A 25,114-nucleotide genomic window follows, 5' to 3' on the forward strand; every position below is an offset into this window, starting at 1 on the left:
GCCATCTCCTGGAGTTCATAGCTTTTTTTATTAGCAGGGAATGGTGATGGAGTGGTGATCTAAAGGTCCAATCCAATGCTCTAGTTATTTGGTTTTTTGATCCTGTCAGTGCAAACAGTGAAAACAGAATTCAGTTGATAAATCTGGAATTAAAAGTTAGTCTTACAGTGGCTATGAATTAATTTCACTGGTGGTCTAGTTGTTAGTCAAAGAGTCCCACAGCACGGAAATGGGGCCTTTGACCCAAACTGGTCCATGCCAACCAAAATATCCATCCACTCTAATCCCCTTTTTCTGCATTTGGCCCATATCCTTCTAAACCTTTCCTATCTATGTATTTGTTTGAATGCCTTTTAAATATTGTTAATATACCCGCCTCGACCACTTCTGCTGGCAGCTCATTCCATATTTGTACCACCCTCTGTGTAAAATGTTTGCCCCTCAGGTTCCCTTTTACTTACTCCCCCCCATCCTTAAACTGATCCCCTCTAGTCCTCGATTCCCCAACCCTGTAAAAAAGATGGAATGCATTCTTCCGATCCGTGCCTCTCAGATCTTATACATTTCTATAACATCCTCCCTCAGTTTCCTACGCTCTAAAGAAAAAAGTCCTATGTTTGTTTTTAGATTACTTTCAGTGTGGAAACAGGCCCTTCGGCCCAACAAGTCCACACCGCCCCGCCGAAGCGCAACCCACCCATACCCTTACGTTTACCCCTTACCTAACACTACGGGCAATTTAGCATGGCCAATTCACCTGACCTGCAAATCTTTGGATTGTGGGAGGAAACCGGAGCACCCGGAGGAAACCCACGCAGACACGGGGAGAACGTGAAAACTCCACACAGTTAGTCGCCTGTTGTCCAACCTCTCCCTATAACTCAGACCATTCAGTCCTGGCAACATCCTTGTAAATTCCTTCGGCACTCTTTCCAGTTTAATAATATCCTTCCTATAATAAGGTGACCAAAACTGAACACAATACTCCATGTACGGCCTCACCAGTGTCCTGGACAACTGCGACATAACTTCCCAATTTTAATACTCAGTGCCCTGACTGATGAAGGGCAGTGTGCCAAAAACCTTCACTGCTCTACCTACCTGTGCTTCGACATTCAGAGAAGTGTGAACCTGAACTCCAAGGTCCCTCTGTTCCACTACACTCCTTAAAGCCCTACCATTCACCATGAAACTCCTACCTTGATTTGACTTTCAAAATGCAAGACCTCACACTTATCTATATCAAACTCCATTTGCCATGTCTCGGCCCACTTCCCCTACTCCAATTTCTGATAACCTTCCTCACTGTCCACGATACTGCCTATTTTAGTGTCATCTGCAAATTTGCGAATCATGCCTTGTATATTCTCATCCAAATCATTGATAAAGATAACAAACAGCACTGGGCCAAGCACTGACCCCTGAGACACTCCACTAGTCACAGGCCTTTGGTTTGACAAGCATCCTTCCACTATTACCCTCTGCTTTCTCCCATCAAATCATTGAGTATCCCATTTGCCAGCTCCCCCTGAATTCCATGCAACCTAACCTTCCAGAGCAGCCTACCACGTGGAACTTTATCAAAGGCCTTACTGAAATCCATATAGACTACGTCTATTGCTGTGCCCTCGTCAACCTTCCTGGACACTTCATCAAAGAATGCAAACAAATTTGTGAGGCATGATCTCCCACACACAAAACCATACCAACTACTTCTAATCAAACTTGTCTTTCCAAACGAATGTACATCTTATCCCTCAGAATCTTCTCAAGTAACTTACCTACTACAGATGCTGGGCTTACTGGTCTATAGTTTCCAGGTTTGTTTTGCAGCTCTTCTTGAATAAGGGCAAACATTTGCTATTCTTCAATCTTCCTGGACCTCACTTGTGGCTAATGATGACACAAAAATGTCAGCCAGCAATTTCTTCTCTAGCCTCTTGCAGTATTTTTGGATATATTTAGGACATAGAAAAGTACAGCATAGAGCAAGCCCTTTGGCCCACAATATTGTGCCGCGGGTTAATCCTAATGTAAAACATAGTAACTTAACCTATGGACTCCTTAACTCACCGCTATTCATGTGCATGTCCAGCAGTCACTTAAATGTCCCCAATGACTCTGCTTCCACCACCACCGCTGGCAACACATTCCATGCATTCACAACTCTCTGCGTAAAGAACCTACCTCGGACGCACCCTCGATACCTTTCTCCTAATATCTTCAAACTATGACTCATCGTACCAGTCAATCCTGCCCTGGGGAAAAGTCTCTGGCTATTGACTCTATCCATTCCTCTCATTATCTTGTATACCTTGATAACCTTCTCTCCAGAGGGAAAAGTCTGAGCTTATTCAACCTTTCTTCATAAGGCAAGCCCTCCAGTCCAGGCAGCATCCTGGTAAATCTCATTTGCACTCTCTCCAAAACCTCTGTATCTTTCCTATAGTTGGGTGATCAGAACTGGACACAATATTCCAAGTGTGGTCTCACCAGGGACTTGTAGAGCTGCAGCAAAACCTCACGGCTCTTAAACTCGATCTCCCGTTATTGAAAGCCAAAACGCCATATGCTTTCTTAACAACCCTATCAACCTGGGTGGCAACTTTGAGGGATCTATGTACTTGCACTCCCTGATCCCTCTGTTCCTCCACACTGCCAAGAATCCTGTCTTTAATCCTATATTCAGCATTCGAGTTCGACCTTCCAAAATGCATCACTTCACATTTATCCAGGTTGAACTCCATCTGCCATTTCTCAGCCCAGCTCTGCATCCTGTCTATGTCACACTGCGGCCTGCATTAGCCCTCTATACTATCAATGACACCTCCAACCTTTGTGTCATCTGCAAATTTACTAACCTACTCCTCAACCTCCTCATCCAAGTCATTTATAAAAACTACAAAGAGCAATGGCCCAAGAACAGAGCCCTGCAGGACCCCACTCAACACTGACCTCCAGGCAGAATACTTTCCAACTACAACCACTCTCTGCCTTCTGTCAGGCAGCCAATTCTGAATCCAGATAGCCAAATCTCCCTATATCCCATACTTCCTGAATTTATGACTGAGCCTACCATGGGGAACCTTATCAAATGCCTTGCTGAAGTCCATATGCAGCACATCCACTGCTTGACCTTCGTCGACCTGTCTTGTCACCTCCTCAAAGAACTCAATAAGGTTTGTCAGGCATGACCTGCCCCTCACAAAGCCATGCTGACTGCCTTTAATCATGGTATGCTTTGCCCAATAGTCATAAATCCTATCCCTCAGAATTGTTTCCAAAACTTTGCTGACCACCCTATTACCCTTCCAATCCTCCGGTACGACTCCTGTGGAGAGTGAGGAGGCAAAGATCTTCACCAGCAGCTTAGCAAACTCCTTTCTCACTTCCCAGAGCAGCATAGGGTAAATTACAGTTAGTACAGTAAGTAGGTTTGCAGATGACACCAAAATTGGAGGTGCAGTGGACAGTGAAGAGGGTTACCTCAGATTACAACAGGATCTTGACCAGATGCGCCAATTGGCTGAGAAGTGGCAGATAGAGTTTAATTCAGATAAATGCGAGGTGCTGCATTTTGGGAAAGCAAATCTTAGCAAGACTTATATACTTAATGGTAAGGTCCTAGGGAATGTTGCTGAACAAAGTGACCTTGGAGTGCAGGATCATAGCTCCTTGAAAGTGGAGTCGCAGGTAGATTAGATTAGATTAGATTACAGTGTGGAAACAGGCCCTTCGGCCCAACAAGTCCACACCGACCCGCCGAAGCGAAACCCACCCATACCCCTACATTTACCCCTTACCTAACACCACGGGCAATTTAGTATGGCCAATTCACCTGACCCTGCACATCTTTGGACTGTGGGAGGAAACCGGAGCACCCGGAGGAAACCCACGCAGACACGGGGAGAACGTGCAAACTCCACACAGTCAGTCGCCTGAGGCGGGAATTGAACCCGGGTCTCTGGCGCTGTGAGGCAGCAGTGCTAACCACTGTGCCACCGTGCCGCCCTTAGATAGGATAGTGAAGAAGGCGTTTGGCATGCTTTCCTTTATTGGTCAGAGTATTGAGTACAGGAGTTGGGAGGTCATGTTGCGGCTGTACAGGACATTGGTTAGGCCACTGTTGGAATATTGCGTGCAATTCTGGTCTCCTTCCTATCGGAAAGATGTTGTGAAACTTGAAATGGTTCAGAAAAGATTTACAAGGATGTTTCCAGGGTTGGAGAATTTGAGCTATAGGGAGAGGTTGAACAGGTTACGGTTGTTTTCCCTGGAGCGTCGGAGGCTGAGGGGTGACCTTATTGAGGTTTACAAAATCATGAGGGGCATGGATAGGATAAATAGACAAAGTCTTTTCTTCGGGGTGGGGGAATCCAGAAGTAGAGGGCATAGGTTTAGGGTGAGAAGGGAAAGATATAAAAGAGACCTAAGGGGCAACGTTGTCACACAGAGGGTGGTACATGTATGGAATGAGCTGCCAGAGGAAGGGGTGGAGCCTGGTACAATTGCAACATTTAAGAGGCATTGGATGGGTATCTGAATAGGAAAGTTTTGGAGGGATATGGGCCGGGTGCTGGCAGGTGGGACTAGATTGGGTTGGGATATCTGGTTGGCATGGACGGGTTGGACCGAAGGGTCAGTTTCCTTGCTGTACATCTCGACATCTCTATGACTCTAAATCTGGTCTGGCCCTGCGGACTTATCAATCTTAATGTTTTCCAAAATTTCCAGCACATCAACTTCATCAATCTTGATCTTGTTAATCCTGTATCCCAGCTCCTCAAAGTTATCATTCACAACAAGGTCCTTTTCCTTAGTGAAAACCTACGCAAAAAACTCACTTAGGGCTTCCCCGATCTGCTCATTTCACACAAAAGTTCCCTGTGCTATCCCTGATCGGCCCTACCTTCTCCCTGATCATTCTCTCATTCCTCACGTATGAGTAAAATGCCTTTGGGTTCTCCATAATCCTTCTTGCCAAGCCTTTTTCATGCCCTCTACTGCTTCTCCTCAGTCCATTTCTGAGCTCCTTTCTCACAAGCCTGTAATCCTCTAAAGCTGTGCTAGATCCTTGCTTCCTCCACCTTACGTAAGCTGCCTTCTTCCTTTTGACGAGAAGCTCCTCTGTTCTCGTCATCCAAGGTTACTTAATCTTACCCCTTCTTACCTGTCTCAGAGGAACAAATTCATGCATGACTTGCAACAACTGCTCCTAAAACAGTCTCCACATGTCTGCTGTGCCCTTTCAGTGGAACAATTGCTCCCAGGACCAGGAGATTTATCCACCTTCATATATTCTAATACATCCAATGCCCCCTCACTGGGTGGCATGGTGGCTCAGTGGTTAGCACTGCTGCCTCACAGTGCCGGGGACCCGGGTTTGATTCCCACCTCGGGCAACTATCTGTGTGGAGTTTGCACATTCTCCCCGTGTCTGCGTGGGTTTCCTCCGGGTGCTCCGGTCTCCTCCCATAATCCAAAGGTGAATTCAGGTGACTTGGCCATGCTAAATTGCCCATAGTGTTAGGTTCATTAGTTAGGGATAAATATAGGGTAAGGGAATGAGTCTGGGTGGGTTACTCTTTGGAGGGTCGGTGTGGACTTGTTGAACCAAAAGGCCTCTTTCCATATTGTAGGGAATCTAATCACTGTGACATGGACTATCCCCAAGAAGTGAGCATTAACTTCCCTAAGTTTTCAAGTCTTTGTCCATGGTAAACACAGAGGAGAAATAATCATTGAGGACCTCACCCATCTCCTGCGGTTCTACACATACGTGTCCACTCTGGTCCTTGAGGGGCCCTTTTCAGTCTCAAGTTATTCTTGTTCCTTTAATATACTTAAAGAATCTCTTTGGATTCACCCTAATCTTCTCAGTCAAGGCTATCTTATGACTGCTTTTCACCCTCCTGATTTCCTTCTTCAGTAAACTCCTGTATCCCCTATATATCTTCAGGGATTCCCTTGAGCCCAGCTACCTGTATCTGAGCCATACCTCCTTTTTTCTGGTCAAAGCCTCAATATCTCTTGTCATCCAAGATTGTTTATTCTTGTCAACCTTGCCTTTTACTCTAACAGGAACATATAGACCTTGAACTCTAGCTATCTCACTTTTAAAGGCCTCCCCATGTTGGAGGTCCCATTGTCTACAAACAAGCTCCTGTCTAATTCCATCAAAATTCACCTTGACCCAATTTAGAACTTGAATACATGGACCAGTTTTGTCCCTCTCATAACTATTTTAATATTAATAGAACCATGGTCACTGGTCTCAAAGTGCTCCCCACTGTTACCTCAGTCACCTATTTCCCAAGAGTAGGTCAAATTTTGCCCCTTCCCGAGTAGGACCCTCTATCTACTGCTTGAGGAAGCTTTCCTGAAAGCACTTAACAAATTCCACATCACCTAAGCCCTTAACGCTATGGCCATTCCAGTCTATGTTAAGAAAACTAAAATCCCCTACTTTGACAACCCTCTTACTCCTGCAAATCTCCCCAATCTCCCTGCATATTTGTTCCTCTACTTCCCATTGACTATTTGGGGATCTATTGTTCAACTCCAATATTGTCCCCATCTTATTTCTTAGCTTCTTAATGTTTGGTGCTTTTATCACCTTGGTCCAGGTTTAATTGCTGGTCAGGGAATAAAGGTTTATTCCAAAAGAGGGGCCTTGTGGTATACTGGTAATGCCCGTACCTCTGAGCCAGAAGGTCAGGGTTCAAGTTGGAGACTGGTTAGCAAGTTTAGATCTCATGGAATACAGGGAGAACTAGCCATTTAGGTGCAGAACTGGTTCAAAGGTAGAAGACAGAGGGTGGTGGTGGAGGGTTGTTTTTCAGACTGGAGGCCTGTGACCAGTGGAGTGCAACAAGGATCCATGCTGGTTCCACTTCTTTTCGTCATTTATATAAGTGATTTGGATCTGAGCATAAGAGGTATAGTTAGTAAGTTTGCAGATGACACCAAAATTAGAGGTTCAGTGGACAGCGAAGAGGGTTACCTCAGATTACAACAGGATCTTGATCAGATGGACAAATGGGCTAAGAAGTGGCAGATGGAGTTTAATTTAGATGAATGCGAGGTGCTGCATTTTGGGAAAGCAAATCTTAGCAGGACTTATACACTTAATGGTAAGGCCCTAGGGAGTGTTGCTGAACAAAGAGACCTTGGAGTGCAGGTTTATAGCTCCTTGAAAGTGGAGTCGCAGGTAGATAGGATAGTGAAGTAGGGGGGTTGGTATGCTTTCATTTATTGGTCAGAGTATTGAGTACAGGAGTTGGGAGGTCATGTTGCGGCTGTACAGGACATTGGTTAGGTCACTGTTGGAATATTACATGCAATTCTGGTCTTCTTCCTATCGGAAAGATGCTTTGAAACTTAAAAGGATTCAGAAAAGGTTTGCAAGGATGTTGCCAGGGTTGGAGGATCTGAGCTATAGGGAGAGGTTGAATAGGCTAGGGCTGTTTACCCTAGAGCATTGGAGGCTCAGGAGAGACATTATATAGGTTTATAAAATCATGAGTGGCGTGGACAGGATAAATAGACAAAGTCTCTTCCCTGGGGTGGAGGAGTCCAGAACTAGAGGGCATAGGTTTATGGTGAGAGTGTAAAGATGTAAAAGAGACCTAAGGGGCAACGTTGTCACACAAAGGGTGGTACATGTATGGAATGAGCTGCCGGGGAAGTGGTAGAGGTTAGTGCAGTTGTAGCATTGGAGGGGCATCTGAGTGGGTATATGAATGGGAAATGTTTGGAGGAATATGGGCTGAATGCTGGCAGGTGGGACTGGATTGGGTTGGGATATCTGGTCAGCATGGACAAGTTGGACTGGGTGGGGGTTTGCTTCCATACTGTACATCTCTATGACTCTATAAGTCCCACCTGTTCCAGAGCTGTATCATAACAGGTTGGATACAATAGCAGAAACTGTAAAATGTCCGTTGATTGTTGCAAAAATCCATCTCTTCACAAATATTCTCTCGGCAAGGAATGTAGCTGCCCCTACGCGATGTGATCTACATGTGTTTCCAGTCCCACAGCTATATGGTTGACTTGATAAATGGTCTCACTAACTTTTCAGTTGCATCGGTACAAATGATGCTGCTGACTTTAACAGATTCAGCAAGACACAAGGCCATGCACCAACACAAGAAGTCTGGCCTACAGTAGGTCTCTCTCAGTCATGAGATGAAGGCTATCTCCAAGCACTTTATATGGTCCCAGTTATTCAGGTTATACATTGGACAGGCAGATGGCTGATTGGAAGTGCTCATATGTTGCATCCTGGCAGCAAGGAGAAGTATTATGAAAGATAAGTGCAGAGAGTATGGATATTCTTTACAAATTCTGGTAGTTCTGCAATTATTGTGCATTGGGACACGGTTCTCATTGAGCTTTGAAAAATCGTGAGAAAAAATTGTACTTGCGATAAAGGCAGCAATGGTGGAGATGAGGGAGTGGGATAAGCGCTATGACAGTCTGTTTCACGATATTATTCCACCTAATGTTTATGAAGCCGACAATCTTATCTTCTGCCAACTACGAGTCATACAACTTCATTGATCTGCCATTCTATAAATGATACATAAGAACATATGAAATAGGGACAGGAGGAGGGTCATCTAGCCCAGGCCATAGTTCAGTGAGGTCATGGCCAATCTTCTATTGCAAACACACATTCAAAGCCTATTCTCATATCCTTTAATGTTTTAACATCCATCAATCTCAGTGTTCAAAATAACGATAGAGCCTCCACAGTCCTCTGGTGTTGACAATTTCAAAGATTCACCACCTGCTGAGTAAAGAAATTCCACCTCCTCCTCAGTCCTAAATGGACTATCTCTTACCCTGAGATTCTAACACAATTCCACCAAACTTCTACTTTATGGGTAACACTGTCCTCACCAGATATCGACCATTCTAAACCTTGTATTCTTATGTTTGTATTCTGACCAGTTCCTCAAGCTTTCTCTTTAATCTGAAGTTTTTTTTAGCTCCCCTGAAGGTCCTCCTCACTCACTGTATTAATCAAAGCCTGTTTGCTGTTAGTCAGCCCAGTTACACTTCTATTATTGATTCGAGGTGGATCAGATCAGATTCACACAGATTTTCTAAAATTGGGAGGTGTGTGTGGAGAGTGGGAAGTTAGCTGAAGGCGAAATGGAGAGCTGGAGGGCATCAATATTTCAAGAAAGGTGGACAGTAAAGGTTTCAGAAAAAAGAGGTTGAAAACAGGGTGGACTTCAGACGAATAAGAAGAAGGGAGGGTTGTGCTATGTACACCCTGGTGTTGCGGCACATTGAAATACTTCTGAAATGATATGAGGGTTTCTGCCTTTACCACCCTGATAGAGAAAGTTCGACATTCTCCCATCCTCTGATGCTTTTGATATCTGCCTAAGTTCTGACAAAATCAGAGAGCCTGTCTTCCTTTCATTTACTGTTATATAAATGTTATAAAGCGTTCAATCACAGACTATTACCTATGCCTAACATATCTTAATTCTGGGCATTGGAATATACAGAAATTGTTAGTGTTCTAACATTGTACAGCAAGGTTTATATGTTCAAAACCATGAATTCTTGTGATTGCTGGATCTCACAATTTGTCTACTTTTAAAAAAATCATTGGTTTCTAGCTAGATTTTAACAACAATTTTATATGTTTCAATCAGGTCTTCTCTTATTGCTCTATCCTGATTAGATTACTTACAGTGTGGAAACAGACCCTTTGGCCCAACAAGTCCACACTGACCCTCACTGGTTCTGCTTTAACATAGAAACATATAAAATAGGAGCAGGAGTAGACTGTTCAGCCCTTTGATCCTGCTCCACCGTTCAATATGATCATGGCTGATCATCCAACACAGTACCCAGTTCCTGCTTTGTCCTCACACCTTTAGATCCTTTAAGATCTAAGAACTATATATTAATTCTGCTGTTTGGTATACTGCATGCAATTCTGGTCTCCCTACAAAAGGAAGGATACTATAAAACCTGAAAGGGATGGTAAAGATTTACAAGGATGTTGCCAGGGTTGGAGGGTTTCAGCTATAGGAGAGGCTGAATAGGCTGGGGCTGCTTTCCCTGGAGCATCAGAGACTGAGGGATGACTTTATAGAGGTTTATAAAATCATGAGGGGCTTGGATAGGATAAATAGACAAAGTCTTTTCCCTGGGGTGGGGGAGTCCAGAACTAGAGGGCATAGGTTTACAGTGAGAGGGGAAAGATTTAAAAGGGATGTAAGGAGCAACTTTTTCAGGCAGAGTGTATGGAATGAGCTGCCAGAGGAAGTGGTGGAGGCTGGTATGATCATAACATTTAAAAGGCATCTGGATGGTATATGAATAGGAAGGGTTTAGATGGATATAGACCAAATGCTGACAAATGGAACTAGATTTATTTAGGATATCTGGTCAGCATGGACAAGTTGAACCAGAAGGCCTGTTTCCATGCTGTACATTTCTATGACTTTATGAAGACATTCAATATTTTGGCCTCAGCTGTTCTATGTGGCAGAGAATTCGATAAGCTCACTACTCTCAGGGTGAAGAAATTTCTCTTCATCTCAATCCCAAATGGCCTAACTTATATCCTTAGAGTGTGATCCATGGTCTGGATTCCCTCGTCATCTGGACCATCTTTCCTACGTTTACCCTGTCTAGTCCTGTTAGAAATGGAGAGATCTCTATGAGACCACACCCCCATCACCACGCCCCATTCCTCTAAACACCAATGAATAAAGTCCTAACTGATCCAATCTCGTTTGAAATATCAGTCCTGCCACCCAGGAACCAGTCTATGCACAGTGTATGTTGCTTTGTCAAGGAACCACAGTAAATGAGTTAACTATGATTTCCCTTTCACAAAACCATGTTGCCTTTGCTTGATGACCTTGAAAGTTTACTAAGTGTTCTGCCATATGTCTTAAAACAATTTCCAATGTCTAACCTATGATAGATGACAAAACTAACTTGCCAGCTGTTTCCTACTTTTGGCTGCCCTCCGGTTTTGATTGGAAAATATTGTGTCTTTCCAATCAAATAGAATTTACCCTGAATCTAAGGAATTTAGGAAAGTTAAAACCAACATATTGATCATCTCACTAGCCATTTCTTTTAAGACATTAGGAATAAATCCATTAGGATCAATGATTTGTCAGTCTCCAACTCGAACAATTTGCTTAGTGACACTTTCCTGTCAATTGGAATTTTCTTAAATTCCTCATTTCCTTCCATCTCCTGATCTACAGCTATTTTGAGATGTTACCTGCTTCTTCTTTGGTGCCAATTGGTATAAAAATATCTGATTGCTTCACCTGCCATTTCCTTATATTTCAGTGACTGCCATTGACAATTTCCAACAAGAAAGAATTAAATGACCTCTCCTTAATAGTCAATGGCATAAACATTGCCAAGTGCCCCGTATCATCATCTTGGAGGGGTTACTAAAAGCTCAAATGGACAAGTCACACAACTGCAGGAAAAGGTCAGAGAGGTTAGGCCAGTATGGTGGCTCAGTGGTTAGCACTGTTGCCCCATAGCGCCAGGGACCCAGGTTTGATTCCATCTCAGGCACCCGCCTGTGTGGAGTTTGCGCGTTCTCCCCGTGTCTGCATGGGTTTCCTCCAGGTGCTCTGGTGTCCTCCCACAATCCAAAGATATGCAAGGGGTTAGGTGAATTGGCCATGCTAAATTGTCCATAGTGTTCAGGGGTGTGTAGGTTGGTTAGGGGTAAATGTAGGGGAATGGGTCTGGGTGGGTCACTCTTTGGAGAGTTGGTGTGGACTTGTTCAGCCGAAGGGCCTGTTTCCACACTCTAGGGAATCTAAGATACTGGGAATTTTGTGTGGGACCATGGAAAGGAGTCATTTGGCCCGTCTTATCCATGTTCTCTTGACTCTCTAAATCCTGTCCCCATTATACAAGGAGCCTGTCAAAAATGTGCAGCTTCAACACACAGGAAAAGCTCAATGTCTCAGCAAGGCAGCCTGTGACCAGCTTCTTAACAGCTGTTAGGGATGGGCAATAAATGCAGACTTCTCATAGCACCCCGCCCAGCATTTACATCTGTCTCAACTTATAATCAACAATCTCTTTGTTTGCCTCTGCCATCTCTCTTTCTCTCTTTGGACACTGTCTCCACGTGCTCCATTCACTTCCCACTCCATCGTCAGCATAAACCTTTCCCAACTGTTTTTAGTTATGATTGTTATGAAGTTATAGAAGTGGACTGTACCTTTAAGAGAGTGAAGGACCTGGCAAGTGCACCCAGTGCTGGAGAATTTACAAAATAACATTTGGTTCAGAATAGATAGCACTGGCTGAGTTGCTATGAGACAAAAACAAACTTGAATTTGGCTAATCAGTTTAAATTATACCCTGAAAATACCAAATCCCAATCAAGTTTGAATTGAGTATATTGACAATCTTAAAAGCCAATGACACAATCTTTGAGGGTATAAGACCGGGGAGGATTGGACAGTTGAGAGGAGAACTGCCAGGCTACCAGCATGTAAAGACTGCCTGATAAAAATAGCTCTTTTAAAGGTACCTTTATCGATCAGTAACCTGTGAAACAGAATTCCCAAGATGAAGAAAAGAAGGCAGGAATACAGAGAACTAAAAGCTGCCTGGTTTTTGAGATAAAAAGTTTAGTTTTGTAAATCTTAATCGGGAGTTTTATCGGACTAGTATTATAGAAAAGAAGGTAAAAGATAGGTTAGAGGATGGAATTGCAGATAGTTGTTAGTTAATTATTCTCTGTTATACTTTAAGAAATAAGGTTGTTAATTTTTACTTTAACTAGTTCTTGGCCTATCGAATTTTCACAGATTACTGCATGGGATAAATTGTTTCTGTGTTGCTGGGTTAAATTGAGCAGAAGGGTTTACCTTATGTCATAACATGATTAAATGTCACTGGACTCAGAACATTAACTCTGTTTTTCTCTCGATAGATGTTTCCAGTCCTGCTGAATTTCTCCAGCTCTTTCTGTTTTTGTTTTAAGGCAACTCATTTGATTGACAACACATTGCCACTTTAAACATTCACTCTCTTCACCAGTGGAGCACATTGGCAGCTGTGTGTACCATCCACAAAATACATTGCAACTAAAACTCCTTTGATAATAATTTATGGAACTCTTCTCCTAGTAGGACAAAGGCTGCAAGCATATGGGAGATCCACCATTTGCAAGTTCCTCTTAAAGCCATGCACCATGCTGAATTGGAACTATATCACCATTTCTTCACTGTCATGGGCTTATAATCCTGAACCCCTTTGATCTCAGCGTTGTAAATTTACCTTTCCAGATGGACCATAGCAATTCAAGAAAGTGGCTCTCTACTAGTTCCTTAAGAGCAGTTTTGAATGGGCAATGAATGTGGTTTTGTCCATGAATTAGTAAACTAACTGATGCACAAGCAAGGATTTAGCATCGGTTAATGGGCAGCAAACAGAGATAAATAAGTCAGTTTCAGGATGGCAGTATGTAACAGACCAACAGGAATGCAGAGTACTTGGCTAATGGTAAGATTCTTGGCAGTGTAGATGAACAGAGAGATCTCAGTGTCCATGTACATAGATCCTTGAAAATTGCCACCCAGATTGATAGGGTTGTTAAGAAGGCACACGGTGTTAATTATTGGTAGAGGGATTGAGTTTCGGAGCCATGAGGTCATGTTGCAGCTGTACAAAACTCTGGTGCGGCTGCACATGGAGTATTGTGTACAGTTCTGGTCACCGCAATATAGGAATGATGTGGAAGTTTTGGAAAGGGTTCAGAGCAGATTTACTAGGATGTCACCTGGAATGGAGGGAAGGTCTTATAAGGAAAGGCTGAGGGACTTGAGGCTGTTTTCATTAGAGAGAGGATGGCTGAGAGGTGACTTAATTGAGACATATAATATAAACAGAGGGTTAGATAGGTTGTACAGTGAGAGCCTTTTTCCCTGGATGGCGATGGCTAGCATGAGGGGACATAACTTTAAATTGAAGGGTGGTAGATATAGGACAGATGTCAGAGGTATTTTCTTTGCTCAGAGAGTAGTAGAGGCGTAGAACACCCTGTCTGCAACTGTAGTAGACTCACCAAATTTAAGGCATTTAATTGGTCATTGGATAAACATAAGGATAAAAATGGAATAGTGTAGGATAGATGGGCTTCAGATTGGTTCCACAGGTTGGCTTAACATCGAGAGCCAAAGGGCCTGTACTGCACTATAATGTTCTATGTTCTATGTAACTGGGGGAATGCCCAAAGAAGCAACAATTATATGCAGCGGTGATTTCTAAAAATTCATTCGTGCATTTATTGCCCAACCCTAATTGCCCAAATGGTTGTTAAGCATCAACCATGTCATCTGGAGTCATAAGTAAGTCAGACCAGGTAAGGATGACAGAGTTGCCTTCTGAGGAGAGATTGACTTGTTGGGACCATGATAGTGATCCAGACTCGAGTGTGCAGAGCAGAATTTCAACATTTCCTCATCTGTATGTAAAGATACTAGTGATAGTGGGTCACATCTTTTTGTGGCTCAATGATGTTCATATATCTTGGTGGCTAGTTTTCTGCCTGTTTGTTCAATGTAGTGTTTGTTACAGTTCTAGCAAGGTATTTTGTAAATGACATCAATTTTGTTTATTGTCTGTATTGGGGGCTTTCAAGTTCATTTGCTGCTGTTTTAGTGTATTGTGGGCTACCTCAATGCCAAGAAGTCTGAGTAGTCTGGCAGTCATTTTGAAGATGTCTTTGACGTAAGGCAGAGTGGCTAGGGTTTCTGAATGTGTTTTGTCTGCATTTGCTGAGAAATTGGCGGAATGTGTTCATTGGGTACCCATTCTTTTTGAATTCGCTGTATAGGTGATTTTCCTCTACTCTTCGTCGCTCCTCTGTGTTGCAGTGAGTGATGGCTCATTGAAATAATGTTCTAATGCAGCTTTGTTTGTGGGTGTTGGGATGATTGCTTCTGTCATTCAGTATTTAGTCTGTATGTGTTGCTTTCCTGTAGACACTAGTTTGAAGTTCCCCATTGGCTGTTTGCTCTACTGTGACATCTAGAAATAGCAGTTTGTTGTTGTTTTCCTCCTCTTTAGTGAATTTTGTGCCAGTAAGGGTATTACTGATGGTCTTGAAGGCTTCCTGTAATTTGTTTTGCTTAGTGATGACAAAGGTGTCATCCACGTAGTGGACCCAAAGTTTGGGTTGGATGGTTGGCAGAGCTGTTTGTTTGAGTCTCTGCATTACTGCCTCTGCTAATATTGGAGATTCCATGGATGTTTCATTGGTTTGTTATTGAACAAAACCGACAGATGAGAATTCCTAAAAGCATGGCATTCCAACCCGAACTCTATCAACAAGAACATCGACTTGGACCTCATTTACCACCCTCTGAGAAAAAATAACAGGAAATGACATCACCAACCCAAGGAAATCTAAACACATTATTAGAAAGTGGGTCACTAACACCAGTGCTTCACCGGAGGCTCACTGATGATGTTACCTAGTATGGTGACGAAACATCTGAAAACGAACCGTCCAGTTCAGTGAGAAACCTACATCCAGAACCTCCCCTTGATGAAGCCATGCTAATTCATCCTTTTTTCAGAATGCACTTCCACAATTTCATCCCTAATAATGGACCCTAAAATCATACCGATGACTCAGGTCAGGTTAGCTGTTGTATACTCACCTGTCTTCTACCTCCTTCCATTTTGAAACAGGGATGTTATATTAGCGATTTTCCTGTCCTTTGGGATCTTCCCTGGCTCTAGTGATTCCTGAAAGATCTCCACAATGTCTCCTCAGCTATCTCCTTCAAAACTCTGGGGTATAGTCTATCTGGTCCATGTGATTTATCCACCTTCAGACTTTTCAGCTTCCCCAGCAACTTCTCCTTTGTGGTAGCCACCACACTCACCTCTGCACCCTCATCAGATGGAGCATCATCAGACTCAAAAGGTTAACTGGGTTTTCTCTCCACAGATGCTGCCAGACCTGTTGCGTTTCTCAAGCAACTTCTGTTTCAGATTTTCCACAGTCTCCACAGTTCTTTGTTTTATTTTAGTGTCCCATTCTGTTTGTGCAATATCGGAGATTCCAAGAAAACTCTTTTTTTTTTAGATTACTTACAGTGTGGAAACAGGCCCTTCGGCCCAACAAGTCCACACTGAAGCACAACCCACCCAGACCCATTCCCCAACACCACAGGCAATTCACCTACCCTGCACATTACTGGACTGTGGGAGGAAACTGGAGCACACCCACACAGACATGGGGAGAACGTGCAAACTCCACACAGTCAGTCGCCTGAGGCAGGAATTGAACCCAGGTCTCTAGTGCTGTGAGGCAGCAGTGCTAACCACCGTGCCACTGTGCCATTCACAGAGATGATCAGTCAGAATATGTTTTAGACTTCCCTGCTCAGGTATGCTGACTTTATTGTACACTGTTCTTTTCCCTTTGTGTCTCCTAAAGGCTGATTTGTTCGCTCCAAATTCTTTTTCAGCATCTGCCACCCTCTAGTACCAAAAAATCAGTTTCAGCAGTGAATTTAGATATCACAAGCCAGTTATTTTCTTGTTGATCTAGTACGCAGTGCTGCAGTTGTATTACTGGACCAGTCTTCCCGAGGTCTGGGGTAATAACATTGTGAAGCCCCACCACAGCAGTCTGCAAACTTTAATTAAATCCACTTTTAAAAAGCTAGTGACACCACAAAGCAATCAAATTATTTAAAAAAAAACCCTTAGCTTCACACTTATTGAAGGTAATCTGCCATCCTTACAAGCCACTTTGATTTCAGGGTAACTAAGGATGAACTATAAATATTTGCTTCACCATTGACTCTCACAATCTATGTGTATGAAGCAGTAAAGGGTCCAATCTTAGCCCATTGGTAGGCACAGTGCCGAGGAGCAGGGATTACTGGCTAGCTATTAACAACAGGATTGCTGATGCCTTTTCAGCACCAACCATGGTGTCCTTTAAAAGAGAAGTAAGTCTAAAGATAGGGGGAATAGGTGAACAGAACAGAGTGGTTAGCTTTTTCAGAGATCTGTCACAGATGTGGTGTATTAAATAGCGCTCATCGTTATGATAAAATGTTTCTTCACTGCTGTCTTAACTAAACAAACTAAATCTTGCAGCTTGGTGATTAGATTGGCAACTTTCCTAATCTGGGAGAAAGTGAGGACTGCAGCTGTTGGAGATCACACTCCTGATGAAGAGCTTATGCTCGAAACATTGACTCTCCTGCTCCCTGGATGCCGCCTGACCGGCTGTGCTTTTCCAGTGCCACATTTTTTGACGACTTTCCTAATCTGCCAGAATTGGATGGAAACTGCTCAGTACTAACACTTCAAGCACACACACCACTGTGTCTATCTAAACCTGACCCTCTTCTTAGCCACGCTTTGCAACATACCTCAACAGTCCATAGATGCAAAGAAAGTGGTGAATGACCCAAGTAGGAATCTTTTCCTTTTCCAGGCACAGTACAGATTGACTTACCAAATATCGGACATTTCTAAAGCCACTGCTTGTCACTGGCCACTCAGGTGTTTCCTTTCTTCCTGGTGGTGGAAATTGAATAAAGATTTATACACCTGTTGTCTTTCTCTGTGTTTCACATCTGCACGCACACATCATGAGTGCTGGGGAAAACTATAAGCACTACCACTGTTAGGCGGTAATGTGGGAGAAAAATATAAAACCAGGAGATTTAGAATCTCCTCAGGCAAAAGAAAAGAAAATATAACCAGGAGATTTAGAGTCTCCTTAGTTTAGGGGAAAAAAAGGTAAAAAAAAGGAACTTTCTAAAATGCCCAGCTCAGTATGGTATGAGGTGCAGTCAGTTGTCAAAGGATTTTTTTTGGATTGGTTTCAATACGAAGCATTACAATTGCCTTTTATATTTTCCAGCTCTAACTGCACACTTTCAGAACTATTTTTATTTTCTGGTTCCACCTGAAGGGGAATGAAGAGCAAATACAAATGGTTAGCTAGTTTGTGTATCATAAACAAAGGTAAACGCTGGAGAATTTCAGATGCACCAGGTACATCTGACAAAGAATTAATTCCTGAGAAAAACTCAAAACTAGCCATTGCACTAACGTCATGCAACAGCTGGAAGTGTGTACTCTTCAAATACATAAAGGTTTTTATTTTCCTGTTCATTCAAGTATTTTTTATTCACTTGTGGGGTGTGGCTGGAGACATTAGAGAGAGACAGTTATTGAACCTTATGCTCTTAAGGTTCTTCCCAATCAACTTCTGTCATTCCTTTCTGTGGGTTTGCCTTGAAGGATGTCTGGTCACTCGTGAAGATATCACCAATGTCCTCTTCCTGTTGACCTTCACCACCCTGTTAAGTCTCCATGAAAACCCAGGACACTCTGATTTTCCTGGTGCTTCATTTGCACGGCTTTGATTTCTGTCCAGTGTCACAGAGGAAGGCACCTTCAACTCCCTTTACCTGACTGTAGTGCCCCTTTAAGAGGGACAAGCTGACTTTAAGAGGGACAGACTATGTGTTATCAGGGCTTTTGCCCGAAACGTCGATTTTGCCTGTCCTCGGATGCTGCCTGAATTGCTGTGCTCTTCCAGCACCACTAATCCAGAATCTGGTTTCCAGCATCTGCAGTCATTGTTTTTACCTATGTGTTATCAAAACATACTGCTGCTCTTCCTGCTGAGCACAGGAAAGAACACCTCTGGCACCAAAGCAGCAATCAAGTAAAGGCAATGGCCTAGTGATATTGTTGCTAGGCTGTTAATGCAGAGACTTGGAGAATGTTTTGGAGATGCGGGTTTGAATCTTGCCATGGCAGATACTGGAATTTGAACTCAGTAAAGTCAGGAAGTAAGAGTCTACTGATGACCATGAATCCATTGTCAATGGTTGGAAAAACCCATCTGGTTCATTAATGTCCTATAGGGAAGGGATTTGCCATCGTTACCTGGTCTGGCTGACATAAGAGTCCAGACCTACATCAATGCGGTTGACTCTTAACTGCCCTCTGGGTAATAAATGCTGGCTTGGCCAACAAAACCCTCATTCAATGAATGAATTAAAAAAAGATTGATCAGGCAAGTCTCCTGAATGACAGACCTATGCTATGGCTACCTAAAAACACTAACTCAGGCTCAGAATAGGAGGAAGTATTGGGTAGTGTTACAATCCCAGACCAGACTGTCAAATTTATGTTATGACCTGGCAAGGGACTGGTAGTATTTTTCTTGAAACCAATAAAAAGCGTTAGATGCAGGGGACTTGCAAAGAGAATATAAATTTCACAGTTTCCAAGAATAGACAATAACAAACAACAATAAACTTTACTGTACAACATTAGAACAGCAATACAATGTATTGTATTGTATTGTAATGTTATGCAATGTATTAGGCAACTTACTCCGAATACCCAGAATTAACATGTGGCAAATATGGGGAATAGACCACGATTGCACATCTGTGCGATCAAGGCAGATTCGGCAAATTTCCCAGTAACTCTTTACAAATATTAATGGCACGCTGGGTCATCAAATCCCATTCAAATTCCTAAATGATCACAGTTCTTCACTGGTCTTGAACCCCCTGCCTCTCAAGAGCTAATACACTATGGGCTGCCTCAGTGACTGTCCCCATTCTGGTCGATCACCCTCCTGTCCTGGGTCTCCACCCCCATCCCCAGACTCCAGTAGTGGTTTGGGAGTTGGGGGTTAATGAGCGGAGATTGAGTGATATTCCTGGATTGCAGAGAATGAAGTATTATTTGGATGCCTTTGAAACCTGTCTCCAGAAGTTTGGAGCCTGGAAGGCTTTAGAGTTTCTTGCCAATAACATTTGGTATCTGATTGTGTGCTGAGCTCAGTAGAATGTGATCATGAGGGAGAACCTGGTTCACTGTTGAGCGTTAAGTACCTCCTGCCTTTACACCTGCCTTTGCACTTAAGTTTTTGGGAGGCACGGTGGCTCAGTGGTTAGCACTGCGCCAGGGACCCGGATTCAATTCCAGCCTCAGGCAACAATCTGTGTGGAGTTTGCAAATTCTCCCTGTGTCTGTGTGGTTTTCCCCGGCTGATCCAGTTTCATTCCTCAGTCCAATAATGTGCAGATTAGGTCGATTAGTTATGAGAAATGCAGGATTACAGGGATGTGGTAAAGGGATTGGTCTGGGTAGGATGCTGTTTAGAGGATCAGTGTGCATTTGATGGGCCAAACTGTCCCACATTGTAGGGATTCTATGGAAGGAAAGTTCCACCTGTGGTGCCAGATACCAATCAGTGTCAGCTCCAACCTCCTCCAAGAAGAGGAAACACAGTGTGAGGTTTGGGGAGGTAGTAGACTATTAATCCGGAATATGGAAGTGATGTCCTGAGTTCAAATCCAACCACGGCAGATGGTGAATTAGGATTCAATTAAAAAACACACCTGGAATTATGAATATACTGATGACAATGAAATCATTGCCAATTGTCAGGAAAAATCCATCTGCCTCACTAATATCTTCAGAGAAGGAAATCTGCCATCCTCATCTGGTCTGGCCTACATGTGACTCCAGAGCCACAGCAATGTGTTTGACTCACAACAGCCCTCTGAAAAAGCCTAGCAAGGGCAACTAGGGACCGGCAATAACTGCTGACCATTCAGCAATGCCTATCATCATGAGTGAATAAAATAAAACCTTCATTGGAAGGGGCTAAGTGAATGTCTTGCATTGTTCCACACAAAGGGAGCAGCAAATAAATTTTAAACAGAGTAAATGTCACCACTTGTAGAATTCTAAGTGTACAATTGCAAAGCTCATCTCCTGACTAAAACTGCTCGAAGTGCTTCACACCCTATTCGTCTCTGAAGGTGTGCATAGACCCTGGGGTATAGATTACCAGCAAAATATACACTCTAAATCTCCAGTGTAAGAGAAGAGACAAGAGGAACGAATGGATTATACCGGTGGAGTTATTTCTCATTACTGATATCCTATGTGGGTGGCTGCTCAAAAGCCAGAGCCACAATTTAATGTTGAACAAGATCCATTCATTAAATGCTGGAAGGTAGAGTGATTATACCATCAGGGGGGCTGTGTGTTAAAAGTATTTGATATTCATCCTGGTGACAGCTTTCATTCCCACACCACCATCAATCACATGGTAGTTTTCCTGACCTCAACCTTTGACCAGCTTACTTCAAAATGAAACATGACTGAACAGTATTGGACTACCACTCCAGCAGAACAGAGCACTTTCAGTCTGAGCTTTGCAGGGTCACTGAGGTAATCACTTCAGGTTTTATTGTCAGTATTAAAAACTGAAATTGATCAGATTTGTTGCTGAGCTTCCCCCTCTGCCAATTGGACACTGTTGCCTGGAGCACAGCACACACCTGTGGCCACCTATTCATAGGGAGTGGGGCAGTGAAGATGATACTGGTCTTACAGCAGTTAAAGATGAACTAACTCCATAGATGCTGATATCCCATCACAAAGTCACCCTTTATTTATACATGAAGTCCTCAACCTTAGTGCTGAAAATGTGTTGCTGGAAAAGCGCAGCAGGTCAGGCAGCATCCAAGGAACAGGAGAATCGACGTTTCGGGCATAAGCCATAATCGCAAACCAAACTAATGGGTGGTAATTCTTGGAATGCACTACCAGCAGAAGTGTTAGAAGCAGATTGAAGAGGAACATTGAAGAGCTATTGCGACAGATAGATGAACAGTTAGTGAACACAGGGATATGGATGGTCTCGAGGCAAAAGAGTTTTAGCAAGACAAGGTACCAAGTTTTGCCGCAGGATTAGTGGGCCAAAGGGTGTGCTCCTGTGCTGGACTGGTTTTTAGTTCTTTGTATGAAGACAGGTCAGAATTGCTCGTGATTGGGAAATCTTGATCAAAGCTTTCACAAGGTGAAAATATACAAGGAGCCAGGTATTGTAATAAATGTTTGTTGCCTGTATGACACGTATCATTCTTATAGAGTAATTGAGTCATACAGCATGGAAACAGACCCTTTTAGTCCAACCAGTCCACACCGAACATCATCCCAAAATAAACTAGTCCCACCTGCCTGTTCCTGGCCCATATCCCTCCAAACTTTCCCTATTCATGTACATATCCAAAATGTCTGTTTAATGTTGTAATTGTACCCACTACTACCTTTGCCTCATGCGTGAACCACCCTCTGTATAAACAAATTGCCTCTCATATCTTTTTCAAATCTCTATCCTCTTACCTTAAACATGTGCCTGTTAATCTTGAAAGTTCTCATCCTAGGGGAAAGGCAACTACCAATAACTCTATCACTAATTATTTTATAAACGTCCATCAGGTTGCCTCCCAGCCGCCTATGCTCCAGTGAAAAGAGTCCCAGCCCATCCAGCCTTTCTTTTTAACTCAAACCTTCCATACCCAGCAACATCCTGGTAAATCTCTTCTGAACCCTCTCCTACATCCTTCCTATAACTGGGAGACCAGAACTGGCCACAGTATTCCACAAGAGGCATCATCAATACAACTTGAACATGACTTCCCAATCTTGTACTCAAAGGGCTGAGCAGTGAAGGCAAGTGTGCCAAACACCTTCCTAACCACACTGTCTATGAAAGATACTTAGATTAGATTAGATTACTTACAGTGTGGAAACAGGCCCTTCGGCCCAACAAGTCCACACCGCCCCGCCGAAGCACAACCTACCCATACCCCTACATTTACCCCTTACCTAACACTACGGGCAATTTAGCATGGCTAATTCACCTGACCTGCACATCTTTGGACTGTGGGAGGAAACCGGAGCACCCGGAGGAAACCCACGCAGACACGGGGAGAACATGCAAACTCCACACAGTCAGTCGCCTGAGGCAGGAATTGAACCCGGGTCTCTGGCACTGTGAGGCAACAGTGCTAACCACTGTGCCACCGTGCCATATGTGACTTAAACTTCAAAGTACATTACGGGAGCTGACCTGATTATCACAGCATGATCATGGCAGATAATTACATCATGTTGTGGTCGTGCGTTGTAGCACAGCATTTTCCTGGGCTCTTTGTCATCCTAGTTCAGCAACAACATCCCCATGTCACCTCCTCCCCTCGTGGTGTGATCAAAAACTTGTTCAAATAAATTAATTTTAAAGATGAGGCAAAGAAGGCATGTGTTCGGGGGGGGGGGGGCAAATGGAAGGAACAGCCACGGAAATGGATATTTTTAATGGAGTCAGGAGATGATCAAGGGTAAAAACAATGACTGCAGATGCTGGAACCCAGATTCTGGAATGGTGCTGGAAAAGCACAGCAGTTCAGGCAGCATCTGAGGCTCCTCGAATGCTGCCTGAACTGCGGTGCTTTTCCAGCACCACTCTACTCCAGAATCAGGAGATGATCAAGTAAACCTTTGGATTGAGAGAATGGATTAAGGTAGACATGGAGAAGGCAGAGATCCATCGAAAAGGTTGGGATTATTGGACTCTGTGTTTCCTTGTCACTTCAGTACCTCATAGATTTAAACGCAGATCTCATGAATAAGAATTTATTGAATTTTATTTTAACGTGGCTCAATAAAAGGGGATAGTTTGTGTTAATCCACAGAACACCACATTTTAATCTGAGATTAAAAAACAGAAGTGATTATTTAACAAAATTCCAATAGATTTTTATTCTTATAGTTATTCCTGAAAAATTAAACATTCCCAGATGAGACATGGCATTTTTGTTTTGGTGCCTGCACTCTTGGGAAAGATTTAGGATGATTCCACAGACTAGACTCAAATGTTTAAAAGAGGGACGGAGTTATATTGGTGTAGCTCCTTGCATGATTGCAGGGCTTCCTCAGCTAATGAAATACAGAACAACCTCAATTATCCGAATGAGACGGACGGAGAGAATTTTGTTCGGATAACTGATCTGATCGCAAACAAAGGATGCATTTATGGGACCTTGAGATCTTGTTTGGATAATCTGAAATTCAGATTAATGATGTTCGGATAACTGAGGTTGTTCTGTACTTTCTGAAATGCAGCTACTGAGGGAAACATGGCAGTCTTATTCACACCAATTAACGTGACGGGGGTGAAGCGGGTAAGGCCAGAACATCTGCTTTGATGATTTTTACTGACAGACCAATACTGAATAAAACACCAGTGAGCCATGCCTTGATCCTCTTCAAAAGATGCTATTGTATCTGTTACAGTCACTCAAGAGGTCAGGCAGGTCTTCAGCTTAAAATCCTATGCACAAAACAGTAGGGCCATGCACTGGGAACCTCAGCTTAAATTTTGTAGTCAAGTCCCTAGAGTGGAACTTGAACCTATAGCATCCTGCCATCATTCAGTTTTCGACAAGATTCTGTTACATGGTTAGTACGTAGTAAGGAGTTCAGCCAATGTATTTGGCTGAACAGATTAGATTCCCTACAGTGTGGCAATAGGCCCTTTGGCCCAATAAATCCACACCAACCCTCCGAAGAGTAACCCACTCAGACCCATCTCCCTCTGACTAATGCACCTAACACTAAGGGCAAGTTAGCATGGTCAATTCACCTAACCTGCACATCTTTCGACCGTGGGAGGAAACCTACATAGACACACGGAGAATGTGCAAACTCCACACAGGAAGATGCCCAAGGCTGGAATTGAACCTGGGACCCTGGTGCTGTGAGGCTGGAGTACTAACCACTGAGCCACCGTGCCACCCACAGTTAATGGGATTCTATGGTACAAATTGAGAAAATAGATGGATTGCTTCAACAAATGTCAAATAATGTTCCACATTATGAATGATAAAATTTAATCTGTAAATTGTGGGAATATCTCTATCATTTACGATGGGAATCTTGTTTGAATATAATCCTTATGCTTTTGGACTGTACCCTGCCCTGAAAGACTGATGGATGCATTTCCCTTTATCTCTCACAACTCCCGGCGTCTGTGTGGTTTGTTTTCCTTTTCTTTATGTTTGAGCCTGACAATTTGAGTTTCCTGTTTCGATTGTACTGCTGTGGGGAGGAGACAGACAATTCTACAGAGAAGGAAAAACAAACTTCCCTGAGTCACAGTTGCGACCCCTAAATAATAGACTCAGGAAAAGATCAGGGTCATCAACATCTTTCCAAAGGAGAT

Source organism: Chiloscyllium plagiosum, unplaced genomic scaffold (assembly GCF_037043375.1).
Source record: "Chiloscyllium plagiosum isolate Xiang-an unplaced genomic scaffold, Cpla_swu_hap1 HiC_scaffold_14, whole genome shotgun sequence".
In the NCBI taxonomy this organism is placed as follows: Eukaryota; Metazoa; Chordata; class Chondrichthyes; order Orectolobiformes; family Hemiscylliidae; genus Chiloscyllium; species Chiloscyllium plagiosum.